The sequence below is a fragment of the Ictidomys tridecemlineatus genome, chromosome 10, assembly GCF_052094955.1.
Source record: "Ictidomys tridecemlineatus isolate mIctTri1 chromosome 10, mIctTri1.hap1, whole genome shotgun sequence".
NCBI lineage: Eukaryota > Metazoa > Chordata > Mammalia > Rodentia > Sciuridae > Ictidomys > Ictidomys tridecemlineatus.
The window spans coordinates 39,564,409-39,590,386 of NC_135486.1; the positions used below are offsets into that span (position 1 = coordinate 39,564,409).

At 42.3% G+C, this 25,978-nt stretch overlaps 2 long non-coding RNA genes across 2 annotated transcripts; one reads left to right on the forward strand and one right to left on the reverse strand.

The window, feature by feature from the left end:
* Positions 1-4,101: 4,101 nt before the first annotated feature.
* Positions 4,102-7,378, forward strand: LOC106145015 (uncharacterized). The gene is made up of 3 exons (XR_001229888.4): positions 4,102-4,442; positions 4,618-4,668; positions 7,029-7,378. It is a non-coding gene; the product is annotated as an uncharacterized LOC106145015 (long non-coding RNA).
* Positions 7,379-7,986: 608 nt separating this feature from the next.
* On the reverse strand, positions 7,987-12,244 carry LOC144367212 (uncharacterized). Its single transcript, XR_013426539.1, has 2 exons — positions 11,797-12,244; positions 7,987-11,418 (listed from the first exon to the last, which is right to left on the reverse strand). It is a non-coding gene; the product is annotated as an uncharacterized LOC144367212 (long non-coding RNA).
* Positions 12,245-25,978: the final 13,734 nt, after the last annotated feature.

Below are 25,978 nucleotides of genomic sequence, written 5' to 3' on the forward strand. Positions count from 1 at the left end.
TACCCAAGAGTCTGTGATAGGTGCCAAGCCACTTCCCTCTCTGTCTTGTCCCCCGTACTCTGCTTCTTTCTACCCCAGCTCTTTGTGCCATTGTGTGACTTCAACCCAATGTGTAGATTCTGTCTCTGGAGCACTTATTCTTCTAAACCTTTTTCTCTGAGGATGGGATGGGATGTGCCCTTTGGTAAAGAGGCTAACTAGTCACCTGGTGATGGGTTCTTTTACACACCTACCTGGAGAGACACAGTGGGGCAGATGGAAACATTGCCTGCCGCTGTGATATCCTGGGGGAGGGATGAACTCCTCTAGGAGAATGGGAGGAAAGAGGAGGAGGTCCCCAGGAGAGCCTATGTAGCCTCTAGATTTCCAAAGGGCAGGGATATCCAGAAGTCTGCTGTTACCCTGACCCCACCCTCAGCTTCAGGTAAAATGAGAGCTAGGATGTAGCTCAGTGGTAGAGCACTTGCTTAGTATGTGTGAGGCACTGGCTTCGATTTTCAGCACTGCATATAAATAAAATAAAGATCTGTCAACAACTAAAAAAATATTATCTTAAAAAAGAAGGTAAAATGACACAGCCTGAGCAGGGGACACACTGGAGACTGCTGGTTATCCTGACAGCCTATGTGGAGGTGCTCTGCATGGGGAGTATGACTCACCAATCTTGGTCATGACTCTGGACCCAGGATTCACAAGTGTTCCAAAATTAGCAACCAGTACGTACTCCCACAGAGTAGTTAGACACTTCCCATTCAAAATGCTCAATGGAATAAGTACACATAGAAAGGGAAGGCTGAAACAGCTGTCGATTACCACAGCTCTTCTACTTAGCCTGCAGAATATATTCCTCTCTGCTTCCCTGTTTACATTTTCCTCTCTGAGCTTTGCTGCACCATTTAGAACCTGTCCATTCATCCATTTAATATTTTGTTGTTGTGGTTGCTTTGCAGTGCTGGGGTTGGAACCTGGAGCCTCACACATGCTAGGCAAGCACTCTACCACTGAGCCACATGCCCGGCAAAGAATTCATGTTGAACATCTTCCTGGGTCTAGCCTGTTCAAGGTGCATGGGAGATGTCAGTAATGAGGCAGTCTTTCAGTTCACCAGTCAATGGCAGTGACTTAACCTCTGTGATTTTCTCATCTGTAAAATGGCGGTGACATACTGATTCACTGGCTAATGCACCTGGAGCACTCACCAGAGTACCTGACACTTAGTAGACATTGAATTAGTACCTGCTGTTAACTTCTGTTGAGAAACTACTGATGTGCAACTAAGATTATTGGTGTCCTGTTTTGCCTACTGGTGCCATAGACAAATCGTTATCTAGGGAGCTTCGGGCATCAGCAGTGCCACAACTGGGAAGGCAGCTACCATGGGGATGAGACTGGAGATGCTGAGCTCAGCATATGGCTCTATTCTATTGGTCAGACTTAGTCAATCTGCAAGGAGCGAGATAATCAATTAGTGCCTGGAAAAGATGATAAAGATCGATCTAAAATACAATTTAATTTTATAGTCATCATTCATTTCCTCTTTATTGTGGGGAGCCACCCAGACACCTGTACAATGAAAATAAAGCCTGGGAATGCCAAGGTGTGTCTGTGGTTGTAGTCTCACGGGGAGCAGGGGAAAGGTCAGATTGCAAAACCTGTGCCACCTGCCTTCAATGGAAAAACCATGCTGCCTTCCAGGCCTGCAGGTTCTCTGGGCCCCAGTTCCTTCCTGGGGCCTTTTCCTTGGTGAGATTTCTGGACCCCTGAAGGCACGGATAGTTTCTGCTTTGCAAGCTCATACAGGTGTTCCAGATTACTGACAGTCCCGTGGTATTGTTGTTATCTTCGTGTGAGTTTCTGAATACATCCTATTTATTTCTGTACTCCTGGTGATCCTTCAAAGAGTACCTTTGGGTTTGGAAAAGGCGGGATAGACCCTCTGATCCTCCCATAAGGACCTGGGCTGCTGGTGGTGGTAGTAGGGGATTGGCCAACAAAGTATTTGTAAGGAGCTACCTCCAGATGCCTAAAATAACTCTGCCACTAGCCGGTCACTCAGCCCCACTAAAGAGCAAACCTACTTCAGGCAGAAAGAAAATGACTAAACATCCAAAGAGAAGTAACTATTGCTTGAAGTAGATTTTTTTTAAAAATAATTTTTAGTTGTCAGTGGACTTTATTTATTTATATGTGTTGCTGAGAATTGAACCCAGTGCCTCACACATGCTAGGCAAGTGGTCTACCACGGAGCCCCAACCCCAGCCCTTGAAGTAGATTTAAAACAGACAAAGGCAGTGAGTCCTCTCTGAGGCTCCTTGCAGGTATGTGACTCTAGGTTTGCAACTACCTGGAATTACAGATAACTTGAAGCTGGGCTGAAAAACCTCAGGGGCATAGGAGATAAGAAGATAAAAAAATGAGATAGTGCCAGGTGTAGTGGCGCATGTCTGTAATCCCTGTGGCTCGGGAGGCTGAGGCAGGAGGATGGCAAGTTCAAAGCCAGCTTCAGCAAAAGCAAGGTGCTAAGCAACTCAGTGAGACCCTGTCTCTAAATAAAATATAAAATAGGGCTGGCGATGTGGCTCAGTGGTCAAATGCCCCTAAGTTCAATCCTGGTACCCCCTCTCCCAAATGAGATAGTTTAGGAAGTGAGTGGGAGGGTGAGAAGAGTTTTGAGATTTTTCCAATTGAGATTTGGCTGCATTAAGAGCCTTTTTTTTTTTTCCTCCCAGCATTGCAAGGTTCACCTGTCTAAAAGGCATTTAGAAATTTGCCACTGACAGACTTAAATCTTTACCCATCTGGCTAATTGGTGTGGTTTGAAAGTAGCTACAGGACAGATAAACAGAAGTTTGGGTCTAGAGCCTCCACCCTTTGCTGGGCCTGAGTTCTACCTCCAGCAGACTCGATTTACACATTCCCAACTTTTGTAATCTTACAGTCACTTCCTTTGCAAACTCACTGAGTATTTTCCTGTCATTTTACAAGGTTTTCTTCCTGTGCCATGGTATGGTGGAGCTAGACAAAGTTGGCACGATATTTGCCACTTGTTAGTTATGTGATTTGAACATATTTAACCTGTCGGAGCTTCAGTTTTCTCATCCATAGAATGGAACCGCATTAGCCTCACTAGTAGTGATACCATAAGAATTAAATGTCTACATGCATACCTGATCCTAGTTGAACTTGAACTGTAAATCTTTTGAATAGGGATTATGTGCACATCCAGGTATGTCATTTAGTAGCTGTAAGGCCTTGAAAACGAGTTATTGTGCTTCAGTTTTATCATCTGTAAAATGAAGTGAATTTACTATCTAACTTCAATTTATTTTTTTATTTTGGTGCTAAGGATCAAACTCAGGACTTTATGCATGCTGGGTAAGCACTCTACCACTGAACCACATTCCCAGTCCAAATCAATGGTTTTTGATAATGATTAAATGAGTTAGTGTGTGTAAGATGCTTGGCATAGCAGTCATCAGGTGGTTGTGCTATGCCTTAGCTGTTAATATGATTATGCAACACACCCAGTAGAATATCCAGCACTAAGTAATGTTAAAAGCAAATTGAATCTTTTCCCACTGAAACCTTGAATTCTAAACTTGCTGTGGGTGCTGTGGAGCTCCTTCTGTTCTAGCTGTCCTGTTTAGAAGACTTTTCTACAGCTAACATGAAACTGGAGTGATGGTAGTTGCTGGGCAATCAGGCCCATGTTTGGTGGCACAGGTAGGTCAGCAGATGTGTCCGGAGGAGGTGGAAAGGGTGGAAAGGACCATCAATATTCATTGACTTCATTCCATTATTGGCCTGGGGTTCTAGGCTCAGGAATACATCAAAGAGGGAAGACACAGTGTGGTGACTTGGGGGTTCCACTTAGGAATCAGGCAAGCATCCTGCCTTTCTGGAAGGAGGTGTCCTCAAAACAGATTTAGCTCTACATTTTGTCAGCTCTGGCACATGCCAATGGAGGTTCTGGGCTAGCTTCAATGGGATGTTTTTGTAAGCCTGCAAAGCAAAGTAGGCGACAACAACTTCCAGTTGCAAGGCTTTGGCTCTGCATACAGCCAGAGGTTTCTGCTTGCTGTGAGGGCTGCTGGTGCTTTGCCCTCCAGGGAGCACTGATTCTGGAAGGCTGCCCTGGGGGGAGGGGAGCTAGGCTGTTGGCCCAGCTGCCCGCTACACACTGATCCAAACCGGCTGTGCTGGGTCTGCAAGGAGAAGGCTTTCCGACCAGTCAGCAGAATCCATCACAGATTGAGCACTGCCCTGTGCAACCCACAGTGGAGGGCACAGTGGACATGGACATGAACTCAAGGAGTTCACCAATCTGCTGGAGGAATCAGGAGCACTTACAGAGTAAACTAATACTAGGATATCTGAAGTCGTTAGTTTGTCCTTGTGGATATCAGTGACCTGTGAGACCCTTTAAACTCCTGAGATTCTAGGTACAATCCAGCTTGCTGGCAGAGGCATGATAATATCAGCTGTATGACAGGCATTCTTCTAAAGGAATATATTTATTTATTTGTTTATTTGTTTATTTGTTTATTTATTTATCCCCCCCCCTATTTATTTGCCACAGTGATCTTTTGTAGTAGGTTTCAATATTCTCATTTTCAGATGGAGAAACATGGAACAGGAAGGTGATGGGACGAGCCAAAGATCATACAGGTAAGAAATGATGGAGTCAGGCTCCATATTCTCAGGTTCCAGAAGGTCACACCTTTATCTTCCTGGCTCAGTCACCTGGAGTCAGGGAAGGTGGCTCTGGGAACCACACTGGCAGACATTTCTTCTTATCGGGTTGTGAGGGACTCACTGGTAGCTTCAGTTGATGGGGTTCAACCCTTGAATCCAGCACCATGTCTGCTCCTGCCCTTGCTACTGAGGCTACTCATAGTTGCATTTAATGAGGGAGAATTTGTTCAGCTTGCCCAGTGTCCAGCCAGAATATGAAATTGTCTTAGGGAATAGGTCTCCTGCCAGACACCTCAGAGGCTTTTGGTCTGCTTCCAGATAGCTCCATTACAGGAGAAGTAGATGGCAGTGTAATCAGTTGTGACTGGAATGGTAGAGGGTGCATGGTAGAGAGAAATCAAATCATTCACTGCAACCTGAGAGAGCTTGCACAACACAGGAATCCACAAAGAAGGGGTGTGATACCTCTATCTCCCTAATCATGCTGAGTTGCTGCTTGCTGCTCACTCAGAAGCCTAAAAAAACATACATGTTTGCACAAGGTATGTTTATAATATTGGTAATACTAACCGAAAAATAAATCTATCCAACTATCCAGCCATAAGAGATTGTTTAAATAAATTCAGGTCACCCCAAACACCAGATTACCATGTAGCAATTGAAGTCAATGCTATGTAAGTATATGTTTTAACATTAAAAAATGTTTTTTCAATTTTTTGTTAAATGTCAAGATCAACTTGAAAAATAGAATGGATAGTCTGATCCTATTTTCTTAAAGAAAAAATGTATTTGCATGTTGTTTTAGGCTATTTTGTTGTTGTTTCTATAACTGAATACCACAGACCAGGTGATTTATAAAGAATGGAAGTTTATTCACCTTATGTTTCTGGAAGTCCAACAGCATGGTGCCAACCTCACCTGGCATCTGGTGAGGGCCTTCCTGCTGGATCTTGACATGGTAGAGGGTATCACATGGCAAGAAACAGGAATCATGCTAGCTCTACTTTCTCTTATTATAAAAAGGCCCCACACCCATGACCTCATCTAATCCTCCCAATGGCCCCATCTCCAAATATAATTACTATATGACTTTGGGGATTAAGTTCCTAATACATAAAATTTGGGTGATACCCTCTATAACATGCTTATAGAAAGTATTTTAATTTATATACATAAACATTAATAGATATTATCTCTGAAGGATTACAGGTTAGATTAAGTTCTTTTGTTTATTTGTATTTATTTGTATTTGCATTTTTTATACAATAAACCTGTTATTTTTTAAAAACCTAATGGTATATTAGAAATAACCTGAGTTTTCTAAAAAAAATCATATCACCTTAAATATTTTTTAAAAATTGATTTGTTGTTCTCTCTTTCTTATCCTATTTTTGGTGATAAGCAAATACTGGTCATTGTAGAGAAAAATTCTAAGCCCATAGTTGACTTAATAGTTAGAATTGAGAGCTGAAAGGGGCTTCAGAGATCATCAGGCCCAATTCCTTATTTAGCAGATGAGAAGCTAGATCCAGGGTCTTAGCTTGTTCCTGTAAATGGTGGGTGACAAAACTTGGGCTGCAATCCAAGTGCTAAGATTCCCAGTGTAGGACATTTTCTACACCATCATGCCAGGCCATTACATTTGCTTCTCTGACGCCCAGAGAGTATTGGGATCACTCTGCAGGGAGGTGTCAACTCTAAGCTCAGGAAAGACAGTGATGCTGAAGATGGGCAGTCAGCTCTGCAGCTCTCGGTGGCCAACTGCAGATTCCACAGTGAGAGTTAAGACAATGTCACGGGCGATGGGAAGGTAAATATGGTAGCCTTTTCTGAAGATCGGCTATCTGGAAAGCTTGTAGGTGAGTCACATGAAGGCAGAGGCCAGGCCCCGGGCTTCCCTCCCAGTTTCCTCCTCTTTTTCAATTATTGGGTCATAAATGCTACTTGAGATAAATTCATTCTTCTCTTAACACTTGTCTTTCTGAAAAGTAGAGCAGTGTGCCCTTAACCCTTGTGAAACCAACTTCAGATGTTGCAATGAAACTATTGCTTTGTCAACTTCTCTGCAGAATTCTTGGCACTTGCATTATTATGTTAAGACTTTTGGTCACACACATCCGAACTCCCACATGAACCAATTCAGGCAAAAGAGGGAAAGTACTAGCTCATGAAATCCATGTAAAAGTTGACTCTCTGAACTGAGCAAAAGCTAGGGGGACATGGATCCAAGCCTTGGGAACCACAGGAACCAGAGACTTCAGGGCACCAAACCTTTGTCTCTGTCTCTGGTCTCTTTTCCTCACTCACGGTGGCTTTCTTCTCTTTCACTGTAGAGAGGCTGTCTCCATTTCCATGCCTGTATTTCCATCTGTCTCCATCACCAGAAATGAACTTAGCCAACAATTTCTCATCTGCTCCAAGTTAAGACAGCCCTCAAAAGAGCCAGTGTGGACCAGCTGGGACCAGAGTGCTGGGTCATATAAGATGAAAATTCCAACATGAACGCATTGTTTGCCCCAGGGAATGAATGAAGGCCCCAGAAGACGGACAGGTCTAGGACCAAGACATAGATATCCTCTCCCCCTCTCTGTTCTTAGAGATAATAAGTTTGATGAGAAGAAACTGAACAAATAAATGGCAAGTGAGAATCCTCAAGAAGTCAAATAAAAATCCTGGCCAAGAACAGCCTTCTTTTTCTTCTTCTTGTTTTTAAAGACAATGTTTTTGCATTCATGGGGAGGGGGGGAACCTGCAGTGAATCTCTGCTTGACTTGCCTCCCAAAGAGTCACACCTGGGTATTTTAGGACCTGAGTCAAGTTTGAAGAACTGTGCTCCCTCTTCCCAGCCCTCTCTTTAGAGAACTAAACCATGGGGGTAACAATCCTGTAATTTTAACTGTATTTATAAATCCCTGATTCTTTATGTAGTGTTTTTTTTTCCTACACTGCACTTAGTCTGAATGTTGCTATTTTCACAGAGGAAATCAGTGGAAAGAGACTATAATTATAGGTCAAACACCAGCTCCGGAAGCAGTGAAGGCAGCAGAAAGCTGAGGACTCCCTGCGCTCTTCTGGTGACACCCTGGACATCTCTTGCTTCTGTCCCTAAGCCTGGGCCAGCACTTCACCTCTTTATCTCTATATCTTTGCCCCCTTTTGTTGGTCAGCCTCAAATATCATAAGACAAAAAGGGAAGGTTGGAATTGAAAGGTAACAAATTAAAACTGCATGATGCTTGGGCAGGCCTGCTTCTTGGAGATGATTCAAACGGGAAAGAAAAGAAAAAAAATTAAAAAAAAAAAAACAACATTTCAGGTCATTGGCCTTTTTAAACAGACCGCCGGCAATATTTACTCCTCCTGAAATAGCACAGTCACATGAAATAAAACCGTGTTCTGTAAAGCCTGCAAAACAAAAGGACAATTTACAGGCTGGCACACTAACTGAGAGCCCTCTGTTTGCTGGCTGGGTCATACCCTCTACTTTCTGGTTGTGCTGGCCACCTTCTGCCCACGGCCTGCAGGAGACCTGGGGTGGGAGGAGTCAAGATCGGGTTGCCTTGGAGACCCTCCTCAACTTTTTCTCCCTGAAATAATTGGGGCAGGTATACCAAGAGTTGAGAGCAGGGCTCTGACGAGAATGTGTTGAGTGTGGCATCTGCCATGGAACCAGTGCCTGAGGAGTCCATGTCATGGATGTCACAGGAGCAGCTGCCAGTGGTGCCCATCATCTCCGGAACTATCTCCTCTTGTTTCCTCTCCCCTTCATCTCCACTTCTTTATCAGTTTACTCCACATCTTTTTCTGTCTCTGTCTTACACTTGTCTCTTCCTCTCTACCCCACACACATTTTCTTCTATTTCTGGCTTCTCCAACTCACCCTTTCTTACATTCCCCTTTGCCTTCTCTCTTAACTTCTGTTCTGTTGGAGTCCCTTTAATGATTAGCCCAGCTGTCGCCTGGAAGGTCTAATGTCACGGCTAATGTTGGGGTTAATGCATGTACCATCTCTGGTCAGGCCTGGGATCACGGGTCAATTCCCACAGAGACTCAGCTGGTACCCAAGGATACCCAAGGGTACTTTCTCAGCCTCACTGTTCCAGGATTTTCTTCTTTGTTGCCCAAGACCCCCTTTAAAAAGTCAAAAGCCATTTAAAATCTATATTATATTTGTGAGCAACTTGTGCTTCTCAAGACCTTTCACGTGTATGATTTCACCTTTCCATCACCTTGGGAAATGGGCAGAGCTGGTGAGGAAACAGAAAAACAGAGACTCGGTAGCATGCCCAATCAGAGCACCATGGAAAAGAAGAAAATGAGACTCATTCCAGACACCCAAGAGGAATCTCTAGCACATAGTACATTATCCCGAATCCCTGGCTTATCAAACACTGAACTCTTCGTTGACAATCAGGTTTTTCACCTGTAACTTCTCATAAGCAGGTTTTTCCCAGCCTCTAAGTTACCTTCTTTTACATCAATAGTGTAACAGGTACTGGCTTCACTTTCTTTTGCACATGCCCAAGTGTACAGTAAGTGGAAAAGAGTGAGCCAGGGATGTATACAATGTATTCTGTTTTTTCAAATGATTGAAATTTATGACCATAAAGAAAATTACTTTTTGGCCTCTGGTGAGGTCTATCTTTCTATCCATTAGTCAGTCAACATATACCAAGTGTTGGCACTGTGCTAGATGAGGTTAGAGATTCTGATGATATGTTTGTGAGAAAAGGGGACCTCACAAAGGAATGAAGCAAAAATGTATGCTTTTACTGCTAACAGTGGCACCAGTATCTCCACGTCAAAGGGTTGCTCTCAGCCTGCCAGGACCCCTTTTGCCTGGTGCCACAGAAAACTGAAGGGCCTGTACTTTACCTGCCCAGAGAACAGCTCTTAACCAATGACTGACAGATGCAGAGGATAAACACCATACCTTGAGGTCTGTCACTACTCTGTGGGATTGAGCTCAAGTTACCCTTTGTGGACTTCACATCCTTGTTGATTTCACATGTTCCCTGTCCCACTTTCTCACTCTCTTACTGGTTTTCCCTTTTAAAAAAAATCAATTTCACACCAGTTCTTGTCTTAGGATGTGTTTGGGGAAACCCAGATGAAGATAAAAGTTTTGTTTAGTTTTGGGCTTCCTCCCAGCGCAGGTTTCTAGAATCAGGATGAGAAAGATGGGGAAATGGAAAACCAGGTCTGCCTTCAGAACCAGAAACGTGTGACCAAAAGCTAGGAGTACAGACGACCTACAGACTAGGAACAAAAGCAGCGCTCAGCTAGGGAGAGAGACAATGTCCCTGTCTGGACAGACACTATCTCCATTGCAGGGAAGAGAGGAACTGATGGATTTCCAGTTCTGACAGAGGTAGCAGCTGTGAGGTTCTTCCTCCAAGTGGCTTCTGGGGAGCGGATAGATGTCTATGGTAGATTCAAGTCTTAGCACTTGGAAGCCATCACCTGGGATGACCAGAAATAACTGGGAAAATAGAGAAAGCACCAAAAACATGCTGCAACATGGATACACCTTGACAACATGATGTTAAGAAAAGACACAAAAGGCCTCAGGTCATATGGCTCCATCTATATGGAATACCCAACAGACCATCCATACAGTCAGGAAGCAGATTGGTGGCTGTCAGGGGCTGGGAGGAGGTGGGTACAGGAAATCACTGTATGGGTGTTGGGTTTCTTTTTCAGTTATAAAAATGTTCTGGAACTAGATAGTGTTGATGGTTATACAACCTTATGAATATACTAAAAGGCACTGAATTTACACTTTAGAGGGGTAAATTTTGTGATACCTACCTATTTTTCAATTAAAAAAGAAAGAACTAGGAAATTGGGAGGTGTTGGAAGAAGGGCCGAGGCCTTGATTTGATAGGGAGGCTGTAAGGTAGTAAAATTTTGGTTATTATTTTTTTAAAGCAGCACTAGTTCTTCTTTTTTTCTTTCTTTGTTTCAAAAATATTTTTAGTTATCAATGGACCTTTATTTTATTTATTTATATGCAGTGCTGAGAATGGAACCCAGTGCCTCACACATGCTAGGCAAATGTTCTACCACTGAGCTACAACCTCAGCCCCCAAATTTTGATTATTAATGTTACAACTGCTCCTTCCCTGATTGCCAAAATGGTCCCTCATTAAGCTGGTGTTGACTGAGACCACCAATGATGCATGAAGTGTACTCTATGTAACTCAGTGTTAAGTTGTACAGCACAAATTCTTTTCCTGAAAGAGATGCGGCTGTATAGGTCATATACTATACAGCCCCTGTGTACAGGTTTTGTTTGTGGTGGCCCTGGTTTTATATTTTTCACACTTCTTCAACATTTTAGGATCTCTACTGCTCAAAACAGAACACTGGAAATTTTCTTTTAATTGTTTCCACATGTGCCCATCTAGTATCCTTAACTACAATGTAAACTTTTTGAGAGGAGACATCAGGTCCTTTTAGGCAAAGGAATTCCCTCTTCCTTTCCTGGCCTAAGCTGGGCACCTTTGGTGCTCCCTGACACGGTGATCTCCCCATCCTGAATGTAGACCACGTACTGGCACCAGAGCACCAACGCGTCCCCTTTGAGGGTCTTTACCCTGGACAAGGCTCTGTTCTATTTGCTTTGAATCTCCCCAGATTCTTCTCCAAAGCTCAGGGTTGCTTCAAGAGTCCAGAAATCGGCCTCATTTCTGTCCTGGTACTTCTTGACATCATCTGATCCCTGTAACAAGAAAGCAGATTTCATTTCTGGAAGTCATTGTGACACTTGATTTTTCTTGGTGACATTACACTCTGCCAAGGAGCGGACTGCTTATATAACAAGGTTGATATTAAACTCCAGCAAAACTGAGGCCTAAACACTAAGGCCAGTTCAAAAGTTACTGCAAGTTTTCTTGTTCACTGGAAGAAAGAAAAGTTTCCAGTGAAAATGTGGGATTTAGCTCCCTCCATCCAGTTCCTCCTGTATTTCTTGAATTTGGGGACCTAAAAGCAAATCATTTTCTGAAACTAGTTAGTTCCTTTTCCTCTTAAAATCTTGGTCAGGAAGGCAGTTAACTTTCCAAATTCCTGTGTATTACTCCTGCCCTCTGCTCCTCACCTCCGTGGGTTGAAGATTGGCACAGCCCACCTCTCCTGCAGGGTCTGCACTTCATACGGAATCTGTCTCCAGACGCCCAGGTTGGTTGTTTACTTGGAGCTCTGGATGTACAGGGGTGCCATTTCCTGGTTCCAGGGCTGGCAGTGTGCCTGCCCACCCGGCTGTTGGCTTTGAGCCAGAGATGGCCTGAGGTTTAAACATTCTAAGCAAGCACGTTCTCAATGTCCCCGAGGCTGGGTCACATCTGCACTGAGTTTCTGCCTCCTAAGGGAGTATGTATGTTTGTGGTTTTTCTGTGTGTTTCTGGGTTTGTGTATCAGGGGGTTGCACTGTTTGTACGTACGTGTGGGTGTGTGTATTTTGGCAGTTGAAGAGGCTAAGTGTATACAAAAAAAAATGGTATTTATAGTGAAATAAATACCAATGAGACAGAAAAAATATAAGTAAAAGAAACACTATTATCACCACAGTGAGCATTTTTCCATGCATCTCTTCACACAGGTACATGTCTGTAGATGTACTTCTCCATTAATGTTATCAATACACTAGAAGTCTGTTTTCTAAGCTAATAATAATGCAAGTTACTGAGTGCTTGCTATTAGCCAGGCCCTGCACTGTCCCTTAACATACATTAATCTCATTTAATTATCAGGATTTAATCCTTTGAGGTAAGTAAATAGTATTACTATTCCCATTTTATAAGTGAGGAGATAAATCCTAGAGAGAATAGATAAAGTTAGTCTCCAGTGAGAGGCCATGGTAAACTTGCCAGGGGGTCAGAACTGGAATTTGGACCCAGCTGACTCCAGAAATTGCCTTTGACCACTGCGGGATAGAGGCAGGTGACAGTATGCAGCACAACTGGGTAAGGGTCCAGAACTTACCCCTATATTAACTCATCATTTGTAGAGTGCCTAATATGGACTAGGTCATAGAGGTCAAAAGGTGACCAAGACACAGATCTTCTTGAGACTCAAAGTTTATGGACCTTTATTTTATCTATTTATTTATAGGCGGTGTTCAGAATTAAACCCAGGGCCTCCACATGCTAGGCAAGTGCTGTGTACCACCTGAGCTCACCACCCCAGCCCCTCAAAATCTTTTGACAGAGACAAATATATAAATAAATTAGGCAATTTGGAGTAATTGAGCAGATTACCAAAAGAACAAAGGAGAAGCTATCCTGTTACGGTTTAGGTTATATGTCTCCCAAAAGCTTATGTATGAGATGATGCAAGAAAGTTTAGAGATAAAATGAGTGTTACAAAAGGTTTGATCTAATCAGTGCATTAATCCCCTGATAGGAATTAACCTGGTGGTAACTGTAGTCTGTTAAGGTGTGGCTGCTGGAGGTGGATCCCTGGGGAATGTGCTTTGGGGGTTTATATTTTGTCCTAGTTAGGAGAGGTCTCTCTCTCTCTCTCTCTGCTTCCTGGTGCGATTTCTTGAGCCCCTTTTCTCCACCATACTCTTCAGCCATGATATTCTGCCTGGCCTTGGGCCCAGAGCCATGGAGTTGGCCATCTATGGACTGAGACCTCTGAACCTGTGAGCCCCCAAATAAATTTTTCCTCCTCTGAAATTGTTCTTGTTGTGTCTTTTGATCACAGCAGTGAAAAAGCTGACCAAAACTCATCCATACTATCTGGGGAAATTGTAGAGGTAACATTTTAAATGCACGTAGAAAGAGAGAGAGAGAGAGAGAAGCTATTTGCCAGAGTAGAGATAGGGTTGGGTGGGAGGGAAGGAGGGCAGGCCACTTCAGGCTGAGCAAATAGTGAGCAAAGGTCCTGGAAATCTCAAGTGTATGGTGCACCTGCAGGTAGGGATAAGGGACAAGAGTTCAGAGAGGAGGATGCAAGATGTAAAGGGTCTGGAAGCTTCACTGAGGAATTTGGCCTTTATTCTACAGGCAGAGGGGATGACTGAGATGTTTGGGCAGGACGGTAACATGCGGTACTTTAAAAGAATAACTGGACAGGATTCTGGAGTGGCACAGGCCAGGGAGCAGGGAAAGTGGTCTTGCAGAAGCAATAAATCAGGGGGTGGCCCTGACTGTCCATGACAATTGCCTAAGGGGACTTTCTAAATACTTATGCAGGCCCCACCCTCAGGGACTTTGATTTGATTGGTCTGGAATAAGGCTGGGATAATGGAGTCTTTAAAAACCCAGGTTATTCTAATGTGCCAAGGTTGGGACATACAAAACCTAGCTTGGGAACACATGAGTACAGGGTAGTGGTTAAGAACACAGGCTCTTATAAAGAAAAATAAAATCATGTCATCTGCAAGAAAATGGATTGAATTTGAGAACATCTGGTACATGAAATAAGCTAAGCCCAGAAGGTCAAGGGTCATATATTTTCTCTTATTTGTGGAAACTAGAGAAGAAAAAATGAAAAGAAAGGTGGGGGTATCAAGGGGATTTCATGAAAATTGAAGGAAGATCAGTAGGGGAAAGGAAGAAGGGAGGAAAGGTGGAAGGAAGAAGGGAGGAAAGGGGAAATACTGGGGAATGGTATTACCCAAATTATATTGTTATATTGTGTGGATATACAAATATACAACAACAAATTCCACCACTATGAACAACTATAACGCACCAATAAAAATGTGGGGGGAAAAACACAGGCTCTTGGCTACTACTTACCAAAATGCAAGGCTCTTGGTCAACTTGCTTAATTATTTTCAGTTCTCAGTTTTTTCATCTGTAAAATGGAGATGATGGTGTCTACCTCATTGGCTTGTAATTAAATCAGGTAAGGGAAGTAAGGGTTGGAGCACTGCGTTCCTGGCACAGAAGAATATGCACTCATTTCACAGCAGCTGTCATTGACACATTGCAGCAATTCAGAAAAGAGATGAGGAGGATTGGGAATGAGTTGAAGGCAAGGGAGATTGCAAGAAGGAATCTGCAATCTGTAGGAATTCTGAAGATATTTCAGGTGAAGAGATAAGACCTGATGAACAAGTAGAGAGAGGCTGGGTGAGAAAAAGACAAGTGGAGAACTGATTTCAAACTGAACCAACACAAGAGGTGTGATTCAGGGTTGGGGAAAGCAGGAGGAATAGTGATAAAATACACGGCTGGGGGAAGGGCTAAGAGATAAGGGTTGGAATGGAAAAATAGGATGAATTAAATGTACTGAGTTGGAAGTACTCTGTGAGCCATCAGGTGGAGACATCTAGCTAGAAGCTGGCATAATGGTGTGGAGGGTGAGAGGTCTAGGCTGGAGATATTTTGTGGAGAGCCATGAACATATGGGTGAAAGTTGAAGCACTAGAAATAGATAATGTGTCTCCAGGAGAGTATGTCAATAAGAAGATGAAAGCCAAGTTTAGAACAGGGCAAGTTCCCATATGTGGGTGGGAGAAAAAGAAATCCATTCCCCAAGAATAAGAGAGAGGACAGAAAGAATAAAGGAATTCTCACAAGGAAAATATGAAGAAATCACTAGGTATTGTCTGTAAGAAAAGAAATAAGAGTGAGATAGAAAACTAAGTTTGGTTGAGAGTGTTGAGCAAAGCAAGATTTTTTTATTTAATCACTTTGATTCTACGATGCTCTCAGAAGACTTTCAAGTTGTGTTGTGTTGTGCATCTTTTCCTCCCATATCTGGATGACAGACACTGGAATAGGGACAGGGAGTGAGGAGCCTCAGTCCTGTCTTGCCCTGCAGTTCTGTGGTGCTCCTGTGTAAAGGATGTCAGGAACCACTACACAGGGCAGAAGCATAAGCACAGACTTTGAACCCAGAGATCTTTGCTTGAAGATCCCAGGATCCAACCTGGGCAAGGCCCCTGCTGCTCATCGCTCCTTTCAATTTTTCTGCAACTCCAGAACCTAGCTGACCCCTTCCTCCATGAAAACAAGTCACTCCACTACCTCACTGTCAATTTCCTCACTTCATTCCTCTCTACACTGAGAACGTGTCCTCAAAGTAGCTCCTCCCCATCAAAAGGTTTAAACGCCCAGGTCACTCTAAGCCTAGAGACCTCAGGAGACAGCAGCCTTGGGAATTAGTTCTGTAGCAATGGCCTGGGCACCAGGGGCTTAGAGAGACATTTTGAAGTCCATGGGTAGATAGTACTAGTGATTCTTAAAGATTGGTCCCTGATCCAGCAGCAACAGATGGGAACCTGTTAGAAATTCTCAGGGCCTAACTTGATATTTTCCTTGCAATAATTCCTATTACTTTATTCTTTCTGTCCCCTGCCTCATTCTTGGGGAATGAATTCCTTTATGTCCCACCCATCCCTTATGTACGGGCACTTCCCAGGTTCAAAACTTGGCCTTCATCTCCTCACTAACATGATTTTCTTGAGAAGCATTATCTATTTCTATGTTTTTAACAAGCTCTTCAGTGATTTTGATGCATGTGCAAGTTTGAGAATCAGTGTCCTGTATAATTAACAGGACGGGAAACACAGTTTAAAAACCGGTCTCCTGCTGGGGTTGTAGCTTAGTGACAGACTAGTTGCCTAGCATGTGTGAGGCTCTGGATTTGATCCCCAGTACCACAAAATAAAAATTTTAAAAAGAACCTGTCTCCATATTCCACCCACCTCTAGTACACAATTATGCAGATAGTGAAGTTCAACAAATATTATTGAGGATAAATGCTTATGGAGGATCTAGCACTAAAGCCACATACACATACATACACACATACACACTCACCCATCAGAATTTCTTTGGAAGTTTTGTACTTCCTCCAGAAACCTGGGCTGCATTCAAATGCAAAAGTTACATCAAAGACAGGGCAAGGAAATGTATGCGAACTGCAATGAGTATATTATAAATGATACCACAAGGAAGCAACAGGCTAATCCAGAATGTCAGACATTCTACAGGACAGTTAACTTGGTTTATTATTTATTCAGTCAATGGCATGGAGGGAAAAGCAAAGAAGAGATTATTCTAGTTTTAAAGGAGTTAAAAGATAGCTGAGGTGTGTTTCAGTATCAGAGCATGCACTTAGCATGTGTGAAGGCTGGTTTAACCCCACCACCATCACCAAAAAACAACTAACTAAATAAATAAATAAATAAATAGAAGAATTTAAAGAGACTACAGACATACCTGAATACCATGAATAACAGACCTGACTCTGGATCTTGATTAAAGTACCAAGTCTAAAATTGGCCTTAAAAAAAAAAAAAAAAAACTCTTTGTGAAACTCGAATAGATACTAAGTAATAGACAATGAAGAATTGTTACCAATTTTATTATGCATGGTAATAGCATTCTGGTTACATAAGCAAACCACTTCTTACAGATACATGCTAAAGTATTTGGGAATAAATTGACCCAAATAAATAAAAAGAAAAAGAAAGAAAAAGGAAAAAGGGGGTGGGGGGCAATAGATGAAATAAGTGTAGTAAAACTTGATGGTTATGGAAGCTGGCTGATTGGTTCATGAGGGTTTGTTTTGTAAGTTTGGAAAATTTTGTAGTAGAAAGGGTTTGGTTTTGCTCATCTGTTTTGTTGTTGTTGTGTTTTTTTTTTTTTTTTTTATGGGATGTGCCAGGGATTGAATCAAGAGGCACTTAACCACTAAGCCACATCCCAAGCCCTTTTTTTTCAATATTTTATTTTGAGACAGGGTCTCACAAGTTGCTGAGGCTGGCTTTGAACCTGCAATCCTCCTGCTTCAGCCTCCAGAGCCACTGGGATTACAGGTGTGCCTTTGTTGTTTGTCTTATTTTTTTAATTATTTTTTTTATTTATATATGACAGCAAATGCATTACAGTTCTTATTACACATATAGAGCACAATTTTTCTTATCTCTGGTTGTATACAAAGTATATTCACACCAATTCATGTCTTCAAACATGTACTTTGGATAATAATGTCCCAGCTATCCCTCTCCTCAGTCTATAGCCAAAGGACTTAAAAACACCATATTACAGGGATACAGCCACATCAATGTTTATAGCAGCACAATTCACAATAGCTAAACTGTGGAACCAACCTAGAAGCCCTTCAATAGATTAATGGATTAAAAAATGTGGCATTTTTTATCCATTCATTTTTTTATCCATTCACAGTGAATATTATTCAGCAATAAAAGAGAACAAAATCATGGCATTTGCAGGTAAATGGATGGAGTTAGAGAAGATAATGCTAAGTGAAGTTAGCCAATTCCAAAATACCAAATGCTGAATGTTTTCTCTGATAGAAGGAGGCTGATTCATAGTAGGGTAGGGATGGGGAGCGTGGGAGGAATAGACGAACCCTAGATAGGGCAGAGGGATGGGAGGGGAAGGGAGGAAGCATGGGGTTAGAAATGATGGTGGAATGTGATGGACATTATTATCTTGTTTGTCTTTTAATGAGTGGTGTAGACACCAATGGGGGAGGAATTGAGAGGAGGGGGCTAGAAGTGAGGACCAGGGCACCTGGACAAGGGTTTGTGGAGGAAATATAGCTGTGTCTTCAGGTCTTCCTTCCTTCTTTCCCCTTTCCTTCCCTTTCTTCCTTCTTCTGTGTTAGCATCTCCCACATACCAGGCAGGGTGCACTATTAAAAGTGGCCAGGCAGGGCAGAGTGTGGGTGTCTTTTGGGGTCAGGGATGATTGCCCGGAGAATCCGGCAGTCAACCAGCAGAGGTATGTAGGGAATGCCAGGCTGGGGGTCTGGTTGGACTTTTTAATCAACAGCAGTGGTGAGGCTTTTGTGCACACAGAAGTGATGCAATGCGGTCTTCACTTACTCCAGAGGCTTCACGTGGGCAGGCAGGGCAGGAAAGAGTGAGTCCTGGAGGTCTGATCGAAGCTGTGACCCCTCAGGAACGAGGAAGTCACAGGGGCTTGCACTGTACAAGTGCAAGTAACAATTGATGAGGGATATTTCAGATGAGTCAAGAATCAGCCCAATCTACTGGAGACCATTTATAAAGTCATCAGGGGCAACGCAAAGATGAACGACTAGGTACATGGTGGTCCTGCTAAACAAAAATAAGGAAACTGTGCTGATTTGGGAAATAAGGATGAGAGGGTGATTTGAATGTGCAAAATCTGAGGTGAGGACAGAACCACCAAGTTGAGACACTTTCAAATAATAGACTGTTCCCAATAAGAGGCCATTTCAGGGTGGATTTCAGGGGAGGAGACACAGAATTACTAGATTAATTGATTAAATCTTTCACCCCTGTCCCTCTCCCCAGAATAAAGCCTGGTGAAATCTTAGAGACAAAAGTTTTAAAAAGAGGGTGGAAAACTGAAAGATAAGAAATAAGAAGTGAAATTATAGGGAGGACGGAGAAGCAAGTGGGTGTCTCCACAAGCCCTGAAGAAAACTTGCTTTTGAAATCCTGCTCCTCTATGACTTCCTGTTGTGACAGGAGAACCTTCCCCGTATTCCTCGGGACACAGTTGCCATCTGCACCGAGCTGCCTCTTACTTGGAAAATTGTATGATTGAAGAAGGACACAAAGCATCGGACTTGGTCCCCGAGAGTGGGGACCAGTTCTATTACCTCCTACCAATGGCCCAAGATAGACTGCCTTGTTTCCAGAGATGTCCCCAGTAGGTGCTGATGACCTCCCAGGTCCATGCTCCACCAACTTGGAGGACTGTTTTCTCTGTCATGATTGTTTAATTACTGGGTTAACAAATAAGAGAAAAAAAAATAGTCACACGGGGCAGAATGTCAAGAGCAGAGTTACTTCACTCGCCTGTAGAAATAACACCCGGTTGTGCAACAAGATTTTTAGGGTGAAAAAGGCACATTTGATCTTGGTCTAATGGTCTGACCATCTGTGAAACAGCCCGTTTTTTCTTTTTTGGAGTTACAGACCAGACAATGATAAGACCCCCTCCAAAACCAAAACAAACAAAAAAATTTTTTTAAGTTTTTAAAAAAGTCTGATATTTTGTGAAGCCCTAGAAACCTTTCACTGGTTCTTCTTTCTGATTCTTCATTGTCAGAAAATGACACCAAGAGGCCAACAAGACATGATGTGGCTTTTATTTTTTTTCTCAACTGCCTTCCTTCCGGTTCAAAATCTCAAACTCTGCCCATCCCCGTTCTGCATCCCGCCCTAGCCCCACCACAAACCTACTTCCTCCCATAACCCGCCCACTGATACCCTATTTCTCCCTGCTCCTTCTGTACCTCCTCCCACTGCTGCCAGCTCAGGGGTCAAGCCCAGGCAGCTGGTCACTGGCCAAGATTCTTACCTCACTAAGCAGCCCTGGACAGAGCTGGGTCACCTCGGAAGAAAGCAGGGAGCAGTGACTGGGATTGTAGCTGGACAGCACGGTCAACATGGTCCTGCCTTGGTGTAATCACTTTAAATATGGCTTTTGATTACAACTATTCCTAATGTTACTAATATCTGAGAGATACCACTGAGTTTCTGCCATCTTCCAGGCACAGGGCTTAGCATGTTACATGCCTTTTCTTCTTTAATCCCCTGGCAAACTCATGAAGTAGGTGCCATTACTATTCCTCTTTTAAACACTAGGAAATAAGGTCTAGCGAGGTTAAGCAACCTACTCAAGACAAGATAGCAACAAGATAGCAACCAAGTGGTAGTGCTGAGATGTAGACCCTAGTCCTCTGCTGGCTCACCACCACAACTCACTGCTTGGAGGGCATTTACCTTGGCTTATTCCTACCTACTGACAGGGGCAAGACCATTTTAAATAAAAAGCCATTTTAGGGGGAAAGTTGGTCACCAGGGATCCCTTCTGAGACTGCCACAGAAGCCATGGGGATCTGTAACTGCTCACCTACAGGGTAGCCTGCTCTTTCTCAATAGAACTGTTGTCAAGCTCCATGTTTTCCAGGCCTTTGGGCCCACATCCTAGTTGGTTTTGTGGTAATAGGGCTAAGGTCATGAATCTGATTCCTTTGTGGACTACTTCCAACCACCCCAGTGTTACAGGCAGTGCTCCTAATTTTAGCCATCATTTCTCAAGCACAAACCACTGGATGAGAATGAAAATGGTTTAGCACAACTCTCTAATTTTTTAAATAAATAAATAACCCATAAAAACATATTCCCTATGGTCAAGAGTTATAACCTTATATAAAAAAAATGTTTCTGTTTGCAGTAGAGAGCCCTATTGTTTCAGGAAATCCTGATCCCTGAAAGGCCAAACTTCACATTTATTCCTTCTCTTCCAAAATGTGCACTAGGAGAGGGTAGGTGTATTCCAACCTGGTTGAGATGTCACATTTTGTTTAACTGTTCTGAGATTTTTGAGATTAAGACAGACCAACTGGACATCCCTGAAACTGAATTGAAATCCTCAGTGTTTAGTAACTTAGCATCCTACAGGGCTTAGAATACAGTAGAAATGAATAGTCATGGAGAAAAGCTATAAAATTAGTCTCTTGCAGTGATGACTTTGGACTGTAGTATGGATGAATTATCCCCAAAGGCCCTGAGCTAGTGAAGAAGGCAACCTCACTGTGCACACAGCAGTGAAATGGGCTTGGTGGAGAGCCATGGCCACTGGAGAACTTTGACCTCGGGGGAGGAGACAGGGCCCACACCTATCAGGCAAAACATAGCACAGATAATAAGGAGGGCTGAGATGTGAAGGGAAAGGAACCAAGTGGGTTTAAACAGGAACTGTTTCTAAAAGACAGCAATCATGGAGCTTGGAATTGAAGAGTTCAAACCTCGGTAGAAAGAAAAGTATGATTTTGTGTGTACTCATAGCATCCAGCTCCTAAGGTGCCTTGGGAGCTCCAGACTCACCCCCAGGAGAGATCTGGAGACAAGGCCAGGAGTATTCTATGGCACTATGTCAATGCCATTTGTTTGGGATGCTTCTACCTCCAACCTGTACCTAATTAGTTAACTTATGAATATTTACTGAGCTTCTACAAGTGACTGGCATTGTGCAAGGCACCAGATACACAACAAAAGTTAATAGAACTTACAGTTTAGTCAAGGAAACAAACAAACAAAAAAAGCAAAGATGATTACAGCATCCTATAATAAAGACTAGGATAGAGATCTGCCTGAGGTGCTCAAAGGTAAATGGAGGGAGATCAAGTTCAGAAGGGTGTCAGGGATGGTGGCATCTGAATATCTTAAAGAATAAATAGAGAGCCAGGTGCGATGACACACGCCTGTAATTCCAGCACAGCTCTGGAGACTAAAACAGGAGGACTGCAAGTGCAAGGCCAGCCTCAGCAATTTAGTGAAGCTCTAAGCAACTTTGTGGGATCCTGTCTTAAACAGAAAGCAGAAATGGCTGGGGATGTAGCTTAGTAGTAAAGCACCCTTGACTTAAATCTCTAGTACAAAAAAAAAAATCAAAATGAAACAAGAATAATTAGAAAATGAAAGGTGAAGGTGGGAAAGGGCATACAGAGAGAGAGAAAGAGAGAGAGAGAGAGAGAGAGAGAGAGAGAGAGAGAGAGAGAGAGAGAGAGAGAGAATGTGTTTTCAGGCTCAGAAAAGGCATTAAAAGGAGAGAGCATACAGAGTCTGCAAGAGTTTGGGGGTAGCAGGGTAGTGTTGAAATGAATCTGGAGATACAGGAAGAATCAAGTCTGAATGTCACACCAAGGATGTAATGGAAAACATTGTTGGGATGAAAGATTTTAAGCATGGAATTAATAGAATTAGTGTGTAATCCTGAAGCAGTAATCATAGACTTTGGGTGAGAAGATAGAAAAGCATTTATGGAGAATAATTCCAACACCTCTCCTCACTGCCTACCTTTCTCCTACCCACCACTACCTCAAACATTGCCCTTTCCCCCTTGCCTCTTGAGCTAGTCATGCACAGATCAAGAATGTTGGGAAGTAGCCTAATTCCACTTCCTCTAAGGAATCTACAGTTCTGGTATAGAGCCTAAATGACCTTCATCATGAATTTCTGCAACTCATTCCAGGGTGTCCTCCAAAGTTATCAGTAGACTGGGAAGTGACTCACTAGGAAGATGCACCCAACATCTTACAGGTTCTATTACCTGGCCATTCTGAAATAAAGTCAGGCTCTGAGAGTCAGCATATTCATGATCTTTTTTATATTAGTCTAGAACACTCTGAGAATGAGTAGGTTGAATATATGAGAGAAAGAGCAAGAGCGAGAGAGCAAGAGAGATATTATCCAGTACTAGTTTCTATTTAGTCATATCCTGCTACCAAAATTTGTCTTTTTAAAAGCTCCCCCTGCCCTGTTGTGAGAAGTTTAACCTATTTTTATCCATTTTTCCTTTAAAATGATGCCCATTTGATGTCTGAGCACAGTAGATACTGTGGGCACAGACGAGCTTTTAATATGGATCTGTCTCTTTCCAAACAGGAAGCAGCATTGTTTATTAAAAATCAGCATCATGGGAGCTGGGGTTGTGGCTCAATGACAGAGCGCTTACCTGGCATGTGTGAGGCAGTGGGTTCGATTCTCAGCATCACATAAAAAAAATAAATAAGCAAAATAAAGATATTGTGTCCATCTACAACTAAAATATTTTTAAAAATCAGCATCATTTCCTGAGTACCTAGTTATGTAATCAGATTTTGGTTTGGGGACTGGAAATAAAGTTGGAAAGACAGAGGGGGGTTTGAATGAACTTGATGGGATGAAAAGAGAGCATGAGTGAGTAATGAAGACATTACTCCTTGCATGCTGGTTTCTGCTGGTTCACGTCCTTGAACTCAGTTGATAAACTGACCAGGCTTGATAAGTCCTACTTCTCCAAGTCAAGTAGTTAGTGATCCTTTTCCCTGGAAAGTATCAATCCCTTTCCCAGTGTGACTGTCATGGGTGCATCATGCCCAGTGAAGCAGTCAAACATTAAAATAACAGAATTTTGAGGTGGGAAGGCACCTTTGTATTTGCAAACCCAAATGAGTTGATACCCAGTCCGAACTCACACAGCAGTTGGTGAGAAGAACTGAATCACACCTCTCCTGACTTCCACCATGATGTCTCATTTCTTCTTGCCAGTTCACCATAACTTCAGAGCCACAAAAATGCAAAACACAGCTGAACCTTGTGTTGGGCATTAAGTCCCTGAGTCATGTGTGAACAGCAGCTTCTTTTAAAAAAAAATTTTTTTTCTTAATTGTAGATGGACAAAATACCTTTGTTTTATTTATTTTTATGTGGTGCTGAGGATCGAACCCAGTGCCTCACACTTGCTAGGCAAGTGCTGTACCGTTGAGCTACAACCCTAGCCCCAACAGCAGCTTCTTTCTCTTGATGTTAGCTGATGTTAGCTGTGTTTTTCCTCCCTTGTAGCCCAAACAAGAATCAACTTTGTGACATTAATTCATTCAGGGGTCATGGAGTAGTGTTATGGAGCAGGCATTGTTTGGGGTTGGTAGGATCTGCAGTTGACCTAGATGGTAAGATATCTTCTCTTAACAGAGTGTCCAGGGGAGATGTGTGAGTCCAGCAGGCGGGAAAGAAGGAGGCCTAATTTCACTCTGAAATTTTTTGAATGGTCACCAAAAACTTCATGTAGAGGAAGAATTTTCAAACATTTTAAATATGTAGCTGTGGGGACCACTTCCAGGGCGGGAGGAAGACACTCTGGGAATAAGCTGTCAGATTGGCAAATGAACTGATTGGATTGAGACCTTATATCATTTTCTAAAATTAAGTGTGGCCAAAAATAGTTGTTGTTGGGTGTATGGGAAAGAGGATCTCTGTTTGAGTTCTGTGACTGTCCAGCAGGGTGGGTGTCCACTTGGCTCGCTGACCTCTGTCTTGGACCACACCTCTGCTCTTCTCAATTTCCATATCAGCTCTGTCCAGTCCTTTTATGCTTATCTTAGACTTTTACGTAAAACTTCCTCTTTCCAGTGACATTTTTTGTTCTTTGCAGAGGATACCAGGATCTGCCGGGTCAAATTTTTTTCCCTTAGTTTTTCCAAATGTTTCCATTTGTTAGCTAAATATTTTTTTTTTTTTTGAGCAATTGTCAGGTGCTGTTGGGGCATTCACAAATTATAAAACAGTCCCCTAACCTGACCAAGGGAACAAAACACCAATCTATTAAACAACAATTCAAGGTAGCCATGGGACCAAATGCCAAATATATACATTGGGCAGGAAATGTTTCAGGGATTTAATGGGGGGAGAGATTATACTAGGGCTGGAGTCCACACTGAGGGCCTCATAGAAAAATGGCCCTTCAGCCTAGATATTAAGAGAACGGAGGCAGGGAGGCTCCGAGACACCTTTAGGCAACATATCCTCTCTAGAGTTTCACAAGCGAAGAACAGTAAAAATAATGTCTAGCAATTAAAAGCATTTTATAATTTACAGCTTCTTCCACATACCGCATACACTATTGGATTTGACTTGTGTCTGAGACAGATCACAGAGACTTCTGAACATCAGTTACGATCTGGAACATGCAGCAAAGGTACAGTGGGCACCTACCTCCAATAAGCAATTTTGCATATCTAGTCTCATTTAACTCAAGGAATAATCTCGTGAGATAGATGTTGTTATCACCATTTTACACGTGAGTAAATCAATGGCAAGGAACTTCTCAAGATCACATCATTAATAATAATGGTAATAATAATAATAGCAATTACACACAGTAATTACTATGTGCCAGACACTATTTAAGTATGCTTAAAACAACCAGACGAAGTAAGAACAATTGTTATCACCTTTTTTAGACGGGAAAAAAACAAAGTATGGAGACATTTAAAAATTTGCCTAATGTGTATAACTAACGCTGGTCAGAGACCAGACTCATGAATAATTTAGGCTGCCTGGTTTCAGAGCCCAGCCTCTGAAGCCCCAACTCTAGAGCAAAGCTGCCAATGGAAATATAATGTGAGCAACCCACATAGTTTTAAATGTTCTAGTAGCCACATTAAAAAGTAAAAAGAAACAGGTAAATTTGGTTTTAATGTTACATTTTATTTAGCCAACATCCCCAAATATTATCATTTCAACTTGTACGGAATACAATTATTAGTGATATATTTTATATTCTTTTTTATGTGAAATCATCTAAATCCAGTATATATTTTTAAACTAGCAGCACATTTTAATTCAAATACTAAATTTGCATCAGAAATACTTGCACTGTATTTATATTTCACATAATATTTAGTTGAAAAAATAGATTCACATGCCCAATTTATTCCCAACATACTTAACAGTTTTCTAAAAACTGAGTTGAGTACCAAAAATAATTTTCTTCTCTTTTAATATTTGCATCCATACTGTGAAATCTATT